A 19,980-nucleotide genomic window follows, 5' to 3' on the forward strand; every position below is an offset into this window, starting at 1 on the left:
AATCTGCCACTAGTCTGCTGGGTGGGAAAACAAGGGGATTAAAAAGTGGGCGGGGTCTTCGACGCCTGTACAGAAGTGGAGGAACGTGGAGATCAGCGCGTGACTCTGCATGCGCGAGACCTACCTCACGTGCCGGGTTTATATGAAGGGGTCGTATCGGAGGGAGGGCGTGTCAGGAGAATATACCCTCCTCGTACACCATCGGGGTCTCCAGCAGAGAAAGAGGAACCGGCTACGACTAAACAGGGAGGAACAGGAGAAAATGCAGATATATGGATTCCTCATCGCTGCTGCAGTTACGACCTCTGCTGGCCGGTCGAGGCGCTGCACAGAGACGGTGAATAACGGACAGCAGTGCCTGACTCAAGCAAGAGATATCACCAGGGGAATTAGATATGACTAAACTGGGTAGAAAACAATACTAAAGCATATCATTAATTCATTCTCAGTCCCAGAGTTGCCACCCACACTGACTCCAGAGTGTGTCTGTCGGAATTTGTGCCCATTTGTGCCTGGAACGAATCGTGGATGAACAGCAAGTATTGGGACGCCCTTCACTTCTAACCACTGAACAGTTTAGGGAAGGACCAGAGTCCAACTGTGGCAACAGTTTAGGGAAGGAACAGATTCCAACTGTGGCAACAGTTTGGGGAGGGACCAGAGTCCAGCTGTGGCAACAGTTTAATGAAGGTCCTGCCTTGTTCCAGCATGAGTGAGCTCTGGGAATTTGTGCCCATTCAGCAGTTGTATGGCTGGGCGCCGATCGATCTGGGTCTGATTCATTGGGCGAAAGGTAGAAAACACCCTGGACAGGTAGCCAGTCCATCACACACACACACACCTGACTGCACGTCTTTGGACTGTGGGAGGAAACCCACACAAACCCAGGGAGAACATGCTAATCTCCGGACAGAAATGACACAGACCGCTCCACCTGGGAATCGAGCCCAGGACCCTCTTGCTTCTACTACCCACCAAGCCTAATATAATTTTAATGTCTAATATAAACAAAATAATTATTGATGAATCAAAGAATCTAAACTTTTTTTTATTTTAATAAATGAATAATTTATTAATATTTATTCATTCAGGCTAATCAGTGTCTGATGAGCCAGGTCATCCATGTACACCAGTAAAACCAGACTAAAGGCCGCGGGCGAGAACCTGGACTGACGTGCCGCTCAGACAGCGAACAAACACCCTCTTTCCAAACCCCAAAAAACACGTCTGACACTTTTCAGACATGAAGAGCTCTCCTCAGTCCCCGTCAGCCCCCGTCAGCGCTCAGCCTCTCAGGGGACGCGCCGCGTTTACTGCATGGACGCTTTCATCCCCAATTTATATGTGATTTTTTTTCCTGACGGGTCTCGCCAACCGTTTCCTCTCACGCAGTCAAAACATTCAAACTCAGAGTCACGTTAAACAGGACGGGCTGGTGCGGTCAGGGACCCTGCAGGGTACGTGCTCCGGTCTGGACCATGACCACCTCATCATGAGCTTGTTGGACGTCCCATCCCAAAACCATGTGCACTCAGTGGTGTATAAAGTACCTGAAGGCCGGACTTGAGTAAAAGTACAAGTATCTTACCAGAGATTTACTTTGATAGAAGTAAAAGTTCTTTTTAGAATCTTACTTGAGTAAAAGTAAAATATGAAGATTGTTCTTTTAAGCCTGTAAACCACCTTAACAAAGGAGCCGAACTTACAGCTACAGAAAAACCAGGTCAGAACATCATAAGAATTTATAGAACAAAATACATTTTATTCTTTTATCTGAACACGATTTGTACCAAATAATGATTATAATCAGCTGTTGACATCACGTCATTATTTAGTTTTTTTTACCTCATTATTAGCCCTAAATTGCCCTGTTCCAACTTTTTTGGAATGTGCTGTAGACCTAAAACGCTTGTTTATGTTCGTTAAGAGTTGAAATGAAGCTGACCAGATAAAACATGAAATATATTGGGTTAATATAAGACCCCACTTTTAGCCCTTTAATGATCTGCTCAACCATTAGTTTGAGTCTAAATATTTGGGTAAAAATAAGCTGTATTTAAATAATCTAGTTCGAGTCGTATCTACTCCCTGGTTGGCGTGTGTTTAACTCTAAATCATCGATAGATCGAAATAATTTTATAAAGATGATTTTCTTGTTGGGACCATTAAAGGGTTAAAGACGTGCTGCATTTTCCTCAACACTATGAAGCTCTCCTCTGTCGGTGTAATACAGAAGTTAGTTAAATATTTGTGGGTAGGTGAGTTTCAGTAAATGATGGGACGCGTCTTCATGAGTTCTGCCCTGAATTAATTCCAACAAAATGTAGTGAAACGTTTTATCTGTGGTTGGAATGTAAATGAAAATATTAGCTGATATCTGAACAATCTTAATGCTGATTATAAGAAATAAAAACTATGATGCTGCAGTTTTACTTTGTTAATCATTTGTAACTTACATCAGCGTGTTTGGTGAGGTTGGAGGTTCTGAAATGCCGATATTTCCGTAACTTTGGGTAAAACATAAGAGGAGCTTTATCTGATCGGTTTTAGAGAACGTTTGTTTGCACTTCTGGATTAATGTTTTTAAATGCTGATCTAACTTACAAGCTCAGATTCACCAAACCTGCTTACAGTCTCACACATCTCACATCATATAGCTAAAAAATTCTTATTGTTTTATTTTGTAGTAACGAGTAACAAATTTACATACAGCAAACGTATTGGAGTAAAAGTATTATTACTTCATTACTATACACCACTGCATTTAAAGACTCATTGACCCATTGAGAATATAACAGCCTGCACTTATTTATTAACACAATTGTGCCTATTTAGTCAAAACTGCATTCCAATTCATCCCGAAATGTGTTCGGTGGAGCTGATGTTCCTCTACACCAAACTTGTCCAACCAAACCTCTTTTAGTGATGTCCACATTTCATGAAGGAGATAAAATCCACGTGGTGTTGTTTTGCACAGCAAGTAGGTCCTGCCTGGGTTCGCTTTCCTGGCTGGAGTCCTTTCTGTGTGAGTTTTGCATGTTCGCCCTGTGTGAAGTCTGTGTGGAGCTATTAGAAACTGACCTAAGTGACTGTCTGGGTCAAAAGCAGTGGTGGTCTAGTGGTTAAGGTACTAGACAAAAGTTGAGCCCCTGAGCGAGGCCCTTAACCCTGACTTGCTCGTATTGCATACGGTCACAATCGTAAGTCGCTTTGGATAAAAACGTACGCTAAATGCTGCAAATATAAACCTGGTTAAAACCATTTTTAAGATGACTCGCAAGGTATTTTAGAAATAAAATTAAACTCGTGCCGCTATTAATCAGGTTTTTAAATAAAAAAACAGCTTGAACTGTTTGACCTCTGGGTGGCGCTCTCACATAAACCAGATCTAAATCTCTCCCCGTCTTCTTTCCCCTCCGTCACACCTACATTAACGTTCCCAGTTTGTGGATAAACGCGGCGGCTCCAGAGAAACTAAAACTAGACGACAGATCGAACGTGTAAGATTCCAGACGCGCTGAGAATGAGTTCAGAGGGAAGTGGGTATGTTTAATATAAAGAAGTGTAATCATCTTTAGGTTAGGATTATAAGCCTGTGAGTGAAATCACGACACTGGACGATAGATCATTAATCACCCAGATTGTTAGTAATCAGGAGCTCTGTTATATATATTTTATATTTATTTTATTAATAAAGACTCTGTGGCCCCGTGGTTGGTGGTTGTGTATTTTTACTCAATCTGGCCTCCAACAAGAAAAGTTTGGACACCCCTGGACTGAGGTGTTTTTTAAGGTCCGGCTAAACGTTCCCAGAGTTCTTGTTCTTGGTAAATAGTTCCTTTATAAACCAAATCCCCCCCCCCCTTCCCCCCCCCGAGATCTGGAGTGAACCGTGACAGTACTGAAACATCTGAGCCCGTATTTACAGGACTTTTAAAACTCCCATCCTCCCCGTCCTCAATTATTTTAATATTTCAGTGTCAGATTCTAAACAGACCAAAACGCAACAAACACTTTAGGAACACAATATTCTGCTCAGGACCAAAAACTGGAACAGCTCAAGTTTAAATATGTTTCCACAAGACTGTGGGCCTCAAACATGAAACCATCAGAAACCGCGAGACTTTCCTGTAATCAGAAGGTAAATGTGCTGATGTGACCTGATCAATCTATCGAACTCAATAACAGCGGTAAAGTACGCTAGAGCACTTGTGCTGACATCCGAGGATCCAATATTATTTTTATTTATTCTTACAATTATTTCCACCTTATTCTCAATATTATTTTTATTTATTCTTCTAATTATTTTTACTTTATTTTAATTTATTATTAAAATTATTTCCACTTTATACACAGAATTATTTCTATTTTTTACTAAAATTATTTCCATTTTATTCTCAAAATTATTTCCATTTTATTCTTAAATTATTTCCATTTATTCTCTAAATTATTTCAACTTTATTTTCGAAATTATTTCTAATCTATTCTGACAATTATTTGCATTTATTCTCAAAATTATTTCCATTTACTCTTCAAATTATTTCAAATTAATTCTCTATATTATTTCCATTTATCCTCACAATTATTTTAATTTATTCTCTAATTGTTTTCTAATTTATTCTTAAAATGATTTTCATTTATTCTCAAAACTATTTTCACTTTATTTTCGAAATTTCTATTTTACTGTCAATATTATTTTCATCACAACACTAACAAAGTGGCAGAGATTTTGTCTGAGACTGAACAGAAAGTATTAGTTAATACGTGTGGTGTAAATGTAATGAGGCAACGCAGCTGAATAACATCGCCTCACTGTAACGTGTGGTGGTGGTAGCATGATGTTATGACGGTATGTTTAATCAGCGGAGAGCGTCAGAGCGACCACCAAAAGCACTCGGAGTGGTTTAATATAACAAATAACTAATGTCCTCGAGTGGCCTCGTCCTAAATCCTAAATGCCACCTCCACACACACACACACACAAACAGCATCACATCTGTCATCACGGCTCTGCGGGTCGAGGTACGATCATGTGCTGTTGATGTTTAAAACCTCCGAAATGAACAAACTCGCCCCGAATTCTCACCCCACGCCGCGCTTCTGTGTCTCCTGTGTTTCAGATAAAGGGGCTCGACGTGACGCCGCTCTCACCGACATCTTTTTATTTAGCGGAGGAAATTCAGTTCCGTTCTGTGAGTGAGTCCCGATGTGGGAGCTCCAGAGGTTTAACCGAGCGAGGGGTTACGGTTTCACCAGGAACGTCGCCCTCCACGTTCAAAACACAACTCCAGCACGGCCAGGGAGGAGGCGAGCGGAGGCTCCAGCATGTGCAGACTTGTGTGCAATTCAACCCCCCAGCACACACTTACACACACTTACACACACACACACACACACACACACACACACATCACTCCCTGGGCCTTTGACAGCACAAGTTCAAGGTTGGATCAGTTCAGGCCCCGGGGCGAGGAACACGGATCATATAGGCGACACGCTGAATGTCCTGAACAGACGGAGGGGCCCCACGACGGCGACCCTCCACCGCCGCCAATCTGCACCTCCTCGTGTGTAAACTTCCATCGTGCAGCGCACACTCCACCGCGAAGCTAACGCGCAGAGTCAATATCATCCGCGGTGTAATTGTAGTCTATCTGCGCTAATGTTTGCACAGTAAATATTACCTGTGTTCCGCTCCGACACGACCGCGTACAGACGTGAACCCAACCCCCCCCCAACCCCCCCCCCCCCACCCACCCGAAAACACACATTTATTTCAACCCAAAGCTGGACGACAGAATGTCTGAGCTGCCCTCAGTTACACCCACTCCACCAGCCTGGCGTTCCACCAGTGTGTCACTGTTCCTGTTAAAGGTGTATTATTATCAGTGGTGTAAATGGTATGGGGGTGTGTCAGTGTCGTCTTTTCCAGGGATGTCCAGCATTTTTCAACAAGACGATGCAAACCCACCTGCTGCAAACATTATTAAGGCGTGGCTGCAGAAGAAGACGGTACGGGTACTGGACCGACCTGCCTGCAGTCCTGACCCGTCCCCGATAGAGAACGTGTGGAGGATTTTGAAACGACGACGACCCCCCGTACTGCTGCACATCTTAAGACGTGTTTGCAGGAAAAACGAGACAAAATAAAAGCTGAAACACTAAATCACTCGCTCTCCTCGGTGCCGCAACATTACAAAGCGGTAAATGCTTTACTGTCCCAACTTTTTTTGGAATGTGTTGCAGGTCTGAAATGCAGGAATGGATGTTTATTAATAAATGAAATGAAGTTGAGCAGATAAAAGATGAAACATCTCAGCTTCATCCTGTCTGACATCAAATAAAAGTCAAAGTCAATGTAAGAAACTCTGTGTTTTCTATTAATTGCATTTTCCATCCTGCCCCAACTTTTTCTGATTTAGGTTGTATATCCATAAACAGAGCAATATTCACCACAAACTGGAATCTCTTCATGCTTCAGCATCACTTTTATCGGTAGCAAATATACACCGATCAGCCATAACATTAAAACCACCTCCTTGTTTCTACATTCACTGTCATTTTATCACATCACATCTCATTTTATCAGCTCCACTTACCATATAGAAGCACTTTGTACAATTACTGACTGTAGTCCATCTGTTTCTCTACATGCTTTGTTACCCCCTTTCATGCTGTTCTTCAATGGTCAGGACCCCCACAGGACCACCACAGAGCAGGTATTATTTAGGTGCTGGATGATTCTCAGCACTGCAGTGACACTGACATGGTGGTGGTGTGTTAGTGTGTGTTGTGCTGGTATGAGTGGATGTCACTGCTGGACTGAGAATCGTCCACCAACCAAAAATACCCAGCCAACAGCGCCCCGTGGGCAGCGTCCTGTGACCACTGATGAAGGTGTAGAAGATGAGCAACTCAAACAGCAGCAATAGATGAGCGATCGTCTCTGACTTTACATCTACAAGGTGGACCGACTAGGTAGGAGTGTCTAATAGAGTGGACAGTGAGTGGACACGGTATTTAAAAACTCCAGCAGCGCTGCTGTGTCTGATCCACTCATACCAGCACAACACACACTAACACACCACCACCATGTCAGTGTCACTGCAGTGCTGAGAATCATCCAGCACCTAAATAATACCTGCTCTGTGGGGGTCCTGACCATTGAAGAACAGCATGAAAGGGGGTAACGAAGCATGCAGAGAAACAGTGAAGCTGATAAAATGGACAGTGAGTGTAGAAACAAGGAGGTGGTTTTAATGTTATGGCTGATCAGTGGAAATTCTGGTCCTTAAAATAGAATTAAAGTAAATACAAAAATGCTGCGTGTATTTAGGTGTTTTTTCCAGCAAATTATATTTGATTTTATGTATGATTATAAGACGAGGCTGTAATATTTAAAACTTGCTCAACACACGGATAATAGGAATCGTTTTCTTCATTTCTTAACTCATTTCTTAACTAAAGCTCTAAAGGTCAAAAAATGTACATACTGTATATATAATATTAAAAAATAATCTGGTCAGAAGGAATAAATTAAAAGCTTTTTTTTAACAATAAATCAATATCTGATATTTTAAGTATGGTTTCTATGTTTACTAACTTGATTCTCAGTAAATAAACCTTCTATAATAGAGCAGACGTACGACGGCATGATGTACAGCAGAGGTACTCGACTATTTTCTTTGCGCCCCAGTCAACAATCACTGGAATCCGTCACATCTGCTCAACCAACCATAGCCAACAACCTGGAGAACATTCAAGACCTCACCAAACACTACAGACTACAATATTCACCACTCACCAGTATACATCTCTGCTGGATCCCAGAACACTGTAGGGTCGTAGCAAACTCCAAACCGAACTCCTAGTGTCATCATACGTCCAAAACATACAGCATATATAACATAATAAAACATCAAGACCAAGGCAGGTCCATCCACACTAAAACTTCCAGATTCAAGAGCAGCTTCTTCCCACAGGCCTCATCTCCCTCCTAAATAAATAAATAAATAAATGACACTACAGACTTGAGCGTGACAATATTCACCTGCTGCCAGTTGTCTAAATATTGCAGTACTCATCCTACATGCTGTGCACATTACTGCTAACTTACATTATCTGTAGATCACTGTACTGCCATTGGTATGTTACCATATACTGTGTACCTCTGCTTATATGTACATACAGGGGTTGGACAAAATAACTGAAACACCTGGTTTTAGACCACAATAATTTATTAGTATGGTGTAGGGCCTCCTTTTGCGGCCAATACAGCGTCAATTCGTCTTGGAAATGACATATACAAGTCCTGCACAGTGGTCAGAGGGATTTTAAGCCATTCTTCTTGCAGGATAGTGGCCAGGTCACTACGTGATGCTGGTGGAGGAAAACGTTTCCTGACTCGCTTCTCCAAAACACCCCAAAGTGGCTCAATAATATTTAGATCTGGTGACTGTGCAGGCCATGGGAGATGTTCAACTTCACTTTCATGTTCATCAAACCAATCTTTCACCAGTCTTGCTGTGTGTATTGGTGCATTGTCATCCTGATACACGGCACCGCCATTGGATGCACATGGTCCTCCAGAATGGTTCGGTAGTCCTTGGCAGTGACGCGCCCATCTAGCACAAGTATTGGGCCAAGGGAATGCCATGATATGGCAGCCCAAACCATCACTGATCCACCCCCATGCTTCACTCTGGGCATGCAACAGTCTGGGTGGTACGCTTCTTTGGGGCTTCTCCACACCGTAACTCTCCCGGATGTGGGGAAAACAGTAAAGGTGGACTCATCAGAGAACAATACATGTTTCACATTGTCCACAGCCCAAGATTTGCGCTCCTTGCACCATTGAAACCGACGTTTGGCATCGGCACGAGTGACCAAAGGTTTGGCTATAGCAGCCCGGCCGTGTATATTGACCCTGTGGAGCTCCCGACGGACAGTTCTGGTGGAAACAGGAGAGTTGAGGTGCACATTTAATTCTGCCGTGATTTGGGCAGCCGTGGTTTTATGTTTTTTGGATACAATCCGGGTTAGCACCCGAACATCCCTTTCAGACAGCTTCCTCTTGCGTCCACAGTTAATCCTGTTGGATGTGGTTTGTCCTTCTTGGTGGTATGCTGACATTACCCTGGATACCGTGGCTCTTCATACATCACAAAGACTTGCTGTCTTGGTCACAGATGCGCCAGCAAGACGTGCACCAACAACTTGTCCTCTTTTGAACTCTGGTATGTCACCCATAATGTTGTGTGCATTGCAATATTTTGAGCAAAACTGTGCTCTTACCCTGCTAATTGAACCTTCACACTCTGCTCTTACTGGTGCAATGTGCAATTAATGAAGATTGGCCACCAGACTGGTCCAATTTAGCCATGAAACCTCCCTCACTAAAATGACAGGTGTTTCAGTTATTTTGTCCAACCCCTGTACATACATGCACACGTCCATATATTTTTTCTATATATTCCCTGTATATAGTCTTATAGTTTGTATATTTTTGTGTTTAATGTTTATATATACTGTACATTGCCATTGCTTGTATACCTTATTTATACTAGATAGAGATACCACATACTTGGCCAAAAATTCGATTCTGATTCTGATCTACACTAGATTCCAGACGTACACATTCAGACTGGCACCTAATAAAAGCGAAGATCCCTCATGATGTGAAATGTGTCACGTCTCTACCACCACAAAGTGTCAGAAAGAACAGCCACGTGTTTCCATACCCAAAACTATATTTTCAACCACAACAATATGGAATCAGTCCTTTCAATTTCTTAAAAATATAAAACTAAAAATAACTAATAGGAGTTAAACATGCTGTTAAAATCGACATAAATAAATACATACATAATTGGGCCCCAGTCACATCTGTCCTCCAAATCTCTACAAACCTCTACAAGATATTCAACTATAGGTTTAAAAAATGTTTAATACAGAACGCATGAGCTAAAGAAAGCAGTTAAAGCTCCAGTGTGTAATATTTTATTATAAATTAAAGCAGTAGTATTATTTACTCAGTCAGGGAAGGAGAAACGTAGTAAAACGTGGTGTTCCTTCATCCAGGAATCCTAAAATATCAACACGTTCAGCTCTGATTCGACAAGCTGTTCGGATTCATAAATCAATAATATATCTGATATGTATGATTACTGTGATATGAAAGTACTAACACTAATAATTATGCCCATATTACCCAAACCTAAAGCTTTCAGAGTAAACTACTGTACATACCTGCTCTTACTATACTTAAATAATTAGCTGATAAACTTTGCATTATTACATTTACTTGATTCTCACATCTAAAAGTGAGCGGAGATGGGCACGAACACTGGGCATGAACACGGGCACCATTTAAATGTGTAAACGTATGAGTGAGGAGGTTAAGCTATCAGGAGTGTGAAGCACGGTGCTCCCAAAATCCCATTTCAACTCTGAGCTGAGCTCCTTAAATCCCTAAATTAAGTCAGTTCAATGCTCCCTTTTTAGTGGTATTAATTATTATTATTCATATTGTTATTATTATTATTTTGTTGTGTATAATTAAAAAAGATAGAGGCCAAGATTCCACAGTTGAATCTTAAATCCATTTCAGATAAAGGTCTGCCGATTATAAGATGGACACGATAATATAATAATATTATAATACACATTAGATTACATTCAACTTTATTGTCATTGTGCAGAGTAAACAAGTACAAGGCCAACGAAATGCAGGAGCATCTAACCAGAAGTGCAAGATAGAGATTATTTACATATAATACAGTATAATAAAGTGCAAACAGATAATATTGATGATTGTACAGTGTATAGACTAATGTGTATTTACAAAATAATACTGTAGAAGGTGACTAAAGTGGCTACATGAATGGCTAATAAATGAGAATAAATAAAGTGAAGAATATAAGTATAGCAGATATATACAGTATATACATTATTGTTGTGCTGGTGTAAGTAGTGCAATAGTGCCATGTGCAAATTTGCAAAATACTGATGGTATACAGGTGAGATGATACATTTGTAGAAAGTACAGAGTTCATCACACTCGACTGTACAAGGATTGAAAAAGACGCTGAAAAAATCTCTAATCGGTGCTGCGTGCTGCTTATTATAAATCAACTGTACAAAACTACATCATAACATTTCCATATAACAGAAATGATGAAACACACATGTGCAGTTTATTCCTACAAAATGATTCCTAATAAACATGCTAATGATACATCTTACACATCTTTATTATTATTACTGTTATTACTAATATATACCTAACTAATCTTTATTATTATTTTTACTGTTATAATTATAATGTATACCTAACTAATCTTTATTATTATTACTATTATTATTATAATATATACCCATTTTATATGCTTATTGTTATTATTGCTATTATGTATATAGCACTATGTACCTAGATAATTCCATATATGTAAATAGCTATAGTTATAACTCTGCACTCATATTAATCATAGACATATGTTTACTTTGTTTTTTTGCACAATGCTACTATTTGCACTTCTGGTAGATGCTAACTACATTTTGTTGCCTTGTACCTGTACTGAGCAATGACAATAAAATTGAATCTATCTATCTATCTATAATCACTGAGTTTTAAATGAACTAGAACTCTAGTCTGTCGCACGGATGGCTGAGCTCTCAAAAATAACCCTAAACCCAAACCCTTTTTATTACAAATCAATAATATTTCTGATGTGTATGATTACTGTGATATAAAATTACTAACACTATTAATTATGCCCATATTACCCAAACCTAAAGCTTTCGGAGTAAAACAGCTACCTGACCTCACTATAAACCTATTAATAATGTACAACTGCATTACATTTACTTCATTTTAAAAAGAATTATAAATAAACAAGCACTGATCGCAAAACAGCAGCTAAACTGTAAGTTACTGTACTCTGTCACATAGAAGAATCCATGTACACTTTTACTGCGATATAAAGGTACAAATTTTGCCAAATGACACACATTCATGGTAACATAACTTTGCTTCCTACTAAATAAAAAATAATATATTAATAACGTGTTCCAACTAATCCGCTGTGAAAAGGTTAAATGGGTTTGGATTTTGATGTCCTGATATATATGTCGAGATAGTAATCAGAAATTTTAAATATCCAGGAAAAATATTGGACGTTGGACATGTCATTAAGTTGGTTATAATCTATACTACAGCTTCTACTATATATATATATTAATTCATACCTCTCTCTCTCTCTATATATATATATATATATATATATATATATATATATATATTTATATTTTACTTTATTTTATATACATTTTATCGCTTGTTTTTGTAGTGTTAGTGAATGTTGTGTTGTATGTATGTAAGAAGTTGTTTGTTGTCTAATGTGAGCTGCTGTAACGAAGAAATTTCCTTCAAAGGATCACTAAAGTATCTATCTATCTATCTATCTATCTATCTATCTATCTATCTATCTATCTATCTATCTATCTATCTGTATGAATCTTGATTATTATGTGTATGGGTAACACATATTGCACATTCGTATATATTGTTAATAAGAATATATATATACTACTGCTGCTATTTTGGTTATATTTCAAGCCAAAGTATCAGACGCACAACTCCACATCTTTTGCATTTACTTGTATATCATATATTGTATACATGCACACTGTATTAGTGTATGAGTATTAGTTCTTCTTTTTTCTTTTGTTCTTGTTCTTGTTGTACTGGAGACCAATAATTTCCTTTTGGATAAATAAAGCATCTAATCTATCTATCTATGGACATTAAGGGGACAGTTTTCCCACTTAAAAATGAACCCTTTAGACAAATAATACACTAAATCATTAAAACACAAATTAATATTGGAGCATGGAGAGTTTTAGGGTTTAGGGCTCTGATAGCACTTGGTATCTTCTTCTACAAGTCCTGCATGATATGTGGTGAGATGTAAATAATAATAATGATGATAATAATAGCAGTTCTAATATAAAACAATGAGTTAGTTTAGTATTAGGTGTGTGTCCTGAGACATGGGGGTTCATTGACAGCCTGTAGATGTTAGTGCTGGCTCAGCACAAGCCCCTCCAGTCCTCCAGCTCCTAATCAAACACTCGGGCTGGCCTGCAGTATGACGTAATGCTGGTGCGCATGGTAAAACAGATAAAAGGAGAGAAAAAGTGCGATAACGATATTATGACGTAATAAATCGTTGATCGGTTTTATGACGTTTATGCGCATCTTTGCGCTCGATACTGGACGGCGGTGCGGCCGTGTGAGGGAGCGATGTGGATACGCGTCAGGACTGAAAACACTTAGAAAACCAGAAAACCGGTCAGTGGTGGTGGTGCAGAATCGCGTAGGCTCTGAGAGAGAAGGTTCGGTGCATTGTAGCGCCAACCAAGCGCGACTGGTTGAACTAACAGTTGAATGGTCGGGTTGGAAGTGTGTGCCAGGCGCACGCCGCTCACTAAACAATGCACAACAACACCTCGAGTCACAACACACACACACAATGTCACCATGCAACCAGAACGTACTGCAGTCTGATGGTTCGTGAGTGAAGTCCACCCCGGTTCGTGCATCCTAAATCCAGCGAGCCGAAACCTGTTACGCGAACAATCAGCGCAAACGAGCGCGCAACAAACTTCTGCACACTTGACGGGACGCGCCGCACCAACTTGTCACTCCTTCCCTCAGCGGGACGTCTATTGTAACGGCTCGGTGCTGGGTACAGCCCGCACACCCTCCCGCACACCCTCCCGCACCGGCACAAAGCGCGCAAAAGTGCACCAAACAGAAGAGAAGGTTCGGAACAGAGAACTTACCGCCGCAGAGAGAAGGACGCGCCGCGCTCCGAACCACGTCGGGACTGAGCAAAGATTACAACGCGATCTATTTACAGAAGCATTACGTCACCCCGCGGTGACGTCACGTGGGATTCCTGAACTTCTAAATCACTGCGATCCGTTTGTGGGCGGGGCGATGAAATTCGGAGGGGCAGGGCTACATCCAAGACCGGGCTGCTACTAGCACACGGGGGTTTGTGGAACATCCAGGACCTGCAGGTTTTACACATAGTTCCAATAAATGTTTCCAAATACAACCACAAATCAGAAAAAGTTGGGACAGTATGGAAAATGCGAATAAAATAAAAATGCAATGTTCTCTACATTTACTTTGACTTTTATTTGATGTCAGACAGGATGAACCTGAGATATTTCATCTTTTATCTGCTCAGCTTCATTTCATTTATTAATAAACATCCATTCCTGCATTTCAGACCTGCAACACATTCCAAAAAAAGTCGGGACGGGGGCAATTTAGGGCTAGTAATGAGGTGTAAACAATAAATAATGATGTGGTTCCAAACAGGTGATTGTGATCATGGTTTGGAGAGTCTCTGATGAGTAAAGATGATCGGAGGATCCAGTTTGTCCACAAATGTGTGAGAAAATCATTGACATGTTTAAAAACAATGAACCTCAAAGAAAGATTGGAAGGGATTTGCATGTTCTCCCTCTACAGTGCAGAATATCATTAAACCATTCAAGGAATCAGGAGGAATTTCAGTGCATAAAGACCAAGGGTGCAAGCTTAATCTGAACGCCCGTGATCTTCCATCCCTCAGACGGCGCCACATCAAGAACCTCCACTCATGCTGCACCCACATGCTGCACAAAGGCGTGGCTGCAGAAGAAGACGGTACTGGACCGACCTGCCTGCAGTCCTGATCTGTCCCCAATAGAGAACGTGTGGAGGATTTTGAAACGACGACGACCCCCCGTACTGCTGCACATCTTAAGACGTGTTTGCAGGAAGAACGAGACAAAATAAAAGCATGGTGGTAAATGCTTTACTGTCCCAACTTTTTTTGGAACGTGTTGCAGGCCTGAAATGCAGGAATGGATGTTTATTAATAAATGAAATGAAGTTGAGCAGATAAAAGATAAAATATCTCAGCTTCATCCTGTCTGACATCAAATAAAAGTCAAAGTAAATGTAAGAAACTGTGTTTTTTTATTATTTGCATTTTCCATCCTGTCCCAACTTTTTCTGATTTGGGGTTGTAATACTGCAATGAGATGTGTGGTCAAATTCAGGATTTTTTTGTAATCATACACTCACAACATCCAAACTTATACTTAACCTTTAGCCTTCTAATAAAAATACCCCAGCCCACATAAATCCCACATCATCAGCAGATGAAAATCTTCTTTCCCATTAAAGCTTCTTTCAGCGTCCAAATAGGTGGAGATCAGATGGAGCTAAATCCGGACTATAAGCGTCTCTCAGTCTCTCTTAGTGGAAACTTAGTGAAGATCCTTCGTACCAAAAAGGAGGACAAACTTCCATAGATGTGAATGGTATGAGCCATTGTTGGGACAGTAAAGCATTTACCACCATGCTTTTATTTTGTCTCGTTCTTTTGGGTCCTTGAGCAAGGCCCTTAACCCTGTCTGCTCCAGGGGCGCCGTACGATGGCTGACCCTGCGCTCTGACCCCAGCTTCCAAACAAGCAAATAAGAGTTAAGAGGCCATGCTCAAGGGCCCAACAGTGGCAACCTGGTAATGGTCGGGCTTGAACCAGCGACCTTTCAATTACTAGTCCTGTACCTTAACCACTAGGCTACAACTACCAAGACCTAAATATGCATTCCTAAAACATACAACTGTTTTCTAGTAAGTTTCTATTAAGTTTCTATTAAGTTCTATTCTATTAAGAAGTGTGTAAAGTTAAACAGAGAAAGCAAAGTACCATATTACAACCTCTGTAAAAAAAAAGTAGTTAACAAACACGCAAATAAACAACAGAGGACACAAATACACACACAACTACACATGGAACACTTGTTGGTTTTATCCCTCATCAGGAGAGCAGTGATACTAATTGCACCGGCCTCGCGAGTGTCTCAGTGCGTCCTGAATAATGGAAGTAGCGGACTAAATAAATGATCGGCGGGATTATGTCTGTCTGCGAGTGTAGTATTTAGAAGATGGTGTTACAGAATCAAAGCTCAGGCTTCTCTGTCCTGAGATATTTACTCAGTGGAACTAAAGTGGTGCTCTTTATTATTTATTATATTTATTATTTACATTATTCTAATGTTTAATAATAGCACGGCTGTTTATTATTATTGAGCACGTGTGCAGCCATAACATTAAAACCACCTCCTTGTTTCTACACTCACTGTCCATTTTATCAGCTCCACTTACCATATAGAAGCACTTTGTCGTTCTACAATTACTGACTGTAGTCCATCTGTTTCTCTACATGCTTTGTTACCCCCTTTCATGCTGTTCTTTAATGGTCAGGACCCCCACAGAGCAGGTATTATTTAGGTGGTGGATGATTCTCAGCACTGCAGTGACACTGGCATGGTGGTGGTGTGTTAGTGTGTGTTGTGCTGGTATGAGTGGATCAGACACAGCAGCGCTGCTGGAGTTTTTAAATACCGTGTCCACTCACTGTCTACTCTATTAGACACTCCTACCTAGTCGGTCCACCTTGTAGATGTAAAGTCAGAGACGATCGCTCATCTATTGCTGCTGTTTGAGTCGCTCATCTTCTAGACCTTCATCAGTGGTCACAGGACGCTGCCCACGGGGCGCTGTCGGCTGGATGTTTTTGGGTGGTGGACGATTCTCAGTCCAGCAGTGACATTGAGGTGTTTAAAAATTCCAGCAGCGCTGCTGTGTCTGATCTACTCATACCAGCACAACACACACTAACACACCACCACCATGTCAGTGTCACTGCAGTGCTGAGAATCATCCAGCACCTAAATAATACCTGCTCTGTGGGGGTCCTGTGGGGGTCCTGACCATTGAAGAACAGCATGAAAGGGGGTAACAAAGCATGCAGAGAAACAGATGGACTACAGTCAGTAATTGTAGAACTACAAAGTGCTTCTATATGGTAAGTGGAGCTGATAAAATGGACAGTGAGTGTAGAAACAAGGAGGTGGTTTTAATGTTATGGTATTATTGATAAATGTAATGGATTTTGGAGATCTATACAGACAATCTGAGCGCTGAGGTAAAGTAATAGCTAGGCTAGTTTTGATACCGATCTTAAAGGTCAAGGAAACGGTGATACTCCGGTAACCCGATCGTTTTAAAAACAGCCCGCGGCGCTTTTCTGTGGAAGAATGGCTCAGACCTCAAACAAGGTTAGAGAAGAGAAAATGAGCGTCGAGAATTTGAAGTGATAATCATAACAGTGAGTTAATGGTGTCACTAAAACCGCTCGAGCTGTTAATCTTCTGTACTTCCTCCTTTACCTGAGTAGAATCCACCCATCACGTCCAGCGGCAGAGCCAGTGCTCATCCCTGATACGGCTCATCCTCACCTTTAAATGAATACATCAGCTATTTAAACAGGGCGTGAAGAAGTCGCCCACCCAGGAGACACCAGACAGAGTCACGGCCCTTGAAGCTTTAGTGGCTCTGCTTTTGGCAAAGCGGTGATTTCTGAGGCTGGAGACTCGCCGGAGTCTGGAGTCTGGGACGGCTGAAACAATTAATGACTGTCTGCACCTTGAAGAGGGGCTGTTTACAGCGGAGCGTCTACGCTAAGAGCTCCCGTCGCAGGAACAATAACACAGAGCCCATCTACCGCCATAACTCAGCCTCTCCTCCTGCCTCCGTCTTTTAACCCGGGCCTTAATCAAAGCTTTATGACAGTCTTTTGTGCCTTTATGGCCGATATATTTCTCCCACCGATCCAAACATCATCCCCCGGGAGGGCCGCGCAGTAAGTGGCATAAGTGCACGGCCATGGGTGGGTCGCTGACCCCACACTTTAGAACATGTTGCCTCTAATGCACTCAAAAGGTAAAATGAGTCCATCTAAACTGTTCATCAGTGACAGTAACAAAGTACATCGTGTATCTCTCTACACGCCCATTAATAATCTCTATTTTCACCTAAATACCCACAAAAATCTCTGAATGTTCAGACCTGTACACTTGTAAAAGCCCTTTATATAGTTCAGTAATACTAGACAATCTAACTAACGCAAATAAACATTGTCTTACAGGTAGGTAGACATACAGACATACAGACAGATTATTTACATTTTTGTATTTACATTTTCATTTTCAGCATTTATCGGACGCTTTTATCCAAAGCAACTTACAGTACTGTGACAGTATACAGTCTAAGCAATTGAGGGTTAAGGGCCTCACTCAAGGGCCCAACAGTGGCAACCTGGCAGTGGTGGGGCTTTAGGTTACTAGTCCAGTACATAAACCACTAAACTACAACTGCCCTGTAGCTTAGATGATAGATAGTTAGATAGATAGATAGATAGATAGATAGATAGATAGATAGATAGATAGATAGATAGATAGATAGATAGATAGATAGATAGATAGATAGACAGACAGTCAGACAGATAGGTAGATAATTAGGTAGATAGATAGACAGACAGATAGACAGACAGATAGATAGATAGACAGATAGGTAGATAATTAGGTATAGACAGATAGACAGACAGACAGACAGACAAACAGACAGTCAGAAAGACAGGCAGGCAGATAGACAGACAGACAGACAGACAGACAGACAGACAGACAGACAGACAGACAGATTGATGGATAATTAGGTAGACAGACAGACAGACCAACCGAGACAGACAGGCAGACAGACAGAGATAGATAGAGAGACAGACAGATGAGTGAGACTTTATTGTTTGCATACTTAAATTCCAAACTTGTAGTCCCAGTGGTTCTACATTATTGGGCAAAAGGCAGGAAACACCCTGGACATGTTGCTAGTCCATCACAGTTTTTAGTAGAACCCATGACATCAAGTACTTTTGCACTCACCGTGCACTTTATTAGATGAACCTATCTGGTTAATTAGACCAAAATTATTTCTAATCTTGCACTGAGAGCGTTTAGCATTTAGCAATTGTTGCTTTTGAACTGATTGACAATATTTCACAAATTTGGTACAATAAGGTGAGGGGGCGACCCATCATCGCTGGCACAGCCAGAGCCTTTGGTGGATCTTCTTGTAAACCCAATCATGACTCCATCCATCACTGTGGAACATTTCAGGGTGTCACTGTAACTCTTATTTTGACCCTCTTTATTTGCTAATGAAATAATGTTAATAATAAAGTATACAGTATATCCACTGTGAATAATTGGTTATGTAATATAACGAAGCTCCAGGTTTTTTCCAGTACTGAATAGAAGGTTAGTACCGAGCTGCTGATGGTCCTTCTGTGTTTGATCTTGTTAATGGAATGTTCCTCTCTCACTATGTCAACTTATTTTGGTGTCTTAAAATGCCCGCAGGAATGGAAACGCTGGAGTGTAAAGCTCAATACAACAGCGCACGCTTTCTTACAAACGTCGATGATAATAACGTCGTAATAGCTGACAGACAGGTCGGAGGTAATTCACGTCTAATAACTGTGTTTCAGATCAGGCTTTCAATACGTGACAGGCAGACAGGAAGTCTCTGTTATTAAAATAGCTGAATCTGCAGTCTTGTTCTGAAGTACCGAGGAGAATGTTCACGCGTGTCACGAGTGTTTATTTTGACCCCTTGCGTTATGATTTTTAGATTTTCTGCCTAAAATTGCATAAACAATTTCTGAAAATTTAAAATCAGGCAGGAAATAAAGTACGAGCTGTAAAGTTTCTGCACCACTGGACCGGGGAACACGAGTGGATCCAAAAGCATCCTTTGGTGCTCCAAGTACCTACATTTGAGGTGTCGGTTTAATATTGTAGGTGTTAGGGTTTACTCAAAGTCACTTAAAGTCCTGTTTCTTGAGCTCATTTAAAGAACTTAACCAGGACTTAACTTATGCCAAGTTCTCACTACACGACTGGATCTCTTGTAATCGGGAGTCTTTCAGGTCGGTGTGTATTTCACACTACACGACTGATCAGTGATAGGGGGTTTCCACCAGGAGGAATCACAGGTCTCACTGGTCTCCCAAA

General features: G+C 40.9%; 1 protein-coding gene across 1 annotated transcript in view; it reads right to left on the reverse strand.

Moving 5' to 3' along the window:
* The window catches only part of creb5b (cAMP responsive element binding protein 5b), a 72,771-nt gene extending 58,887 nt beyond the window's left edge, over positions 1-13,884 (reverse strand). The window contains exon 1 of the mRNA XM_062991660.1: positions 13,846-13,884. The gene's annotated coding sequence lies outside the window, so the exon portion shown is untranslated. The remainder of the gene's footprint in view (positions 1-13,845) is intronic.
* Positions 13,885-19,980: the final 6,096 nt, after the last annotated feature.

Source organism: Trichomycterus rosablanca, chromosome 3, assembly GCF_030014385.1.
Source record: "Trichomycterus rosablanca isolate fTriRos1 chromosome 3, fTriRos1.hap1, whole genome shotgun sequence".
Lineage (NCBI taxonomy): Eukaryota > Metazoa > Chordata > Actinopteri > Siluriformes > Trichomycteridae > Trichomycterus > Trichomycterus rosablanca.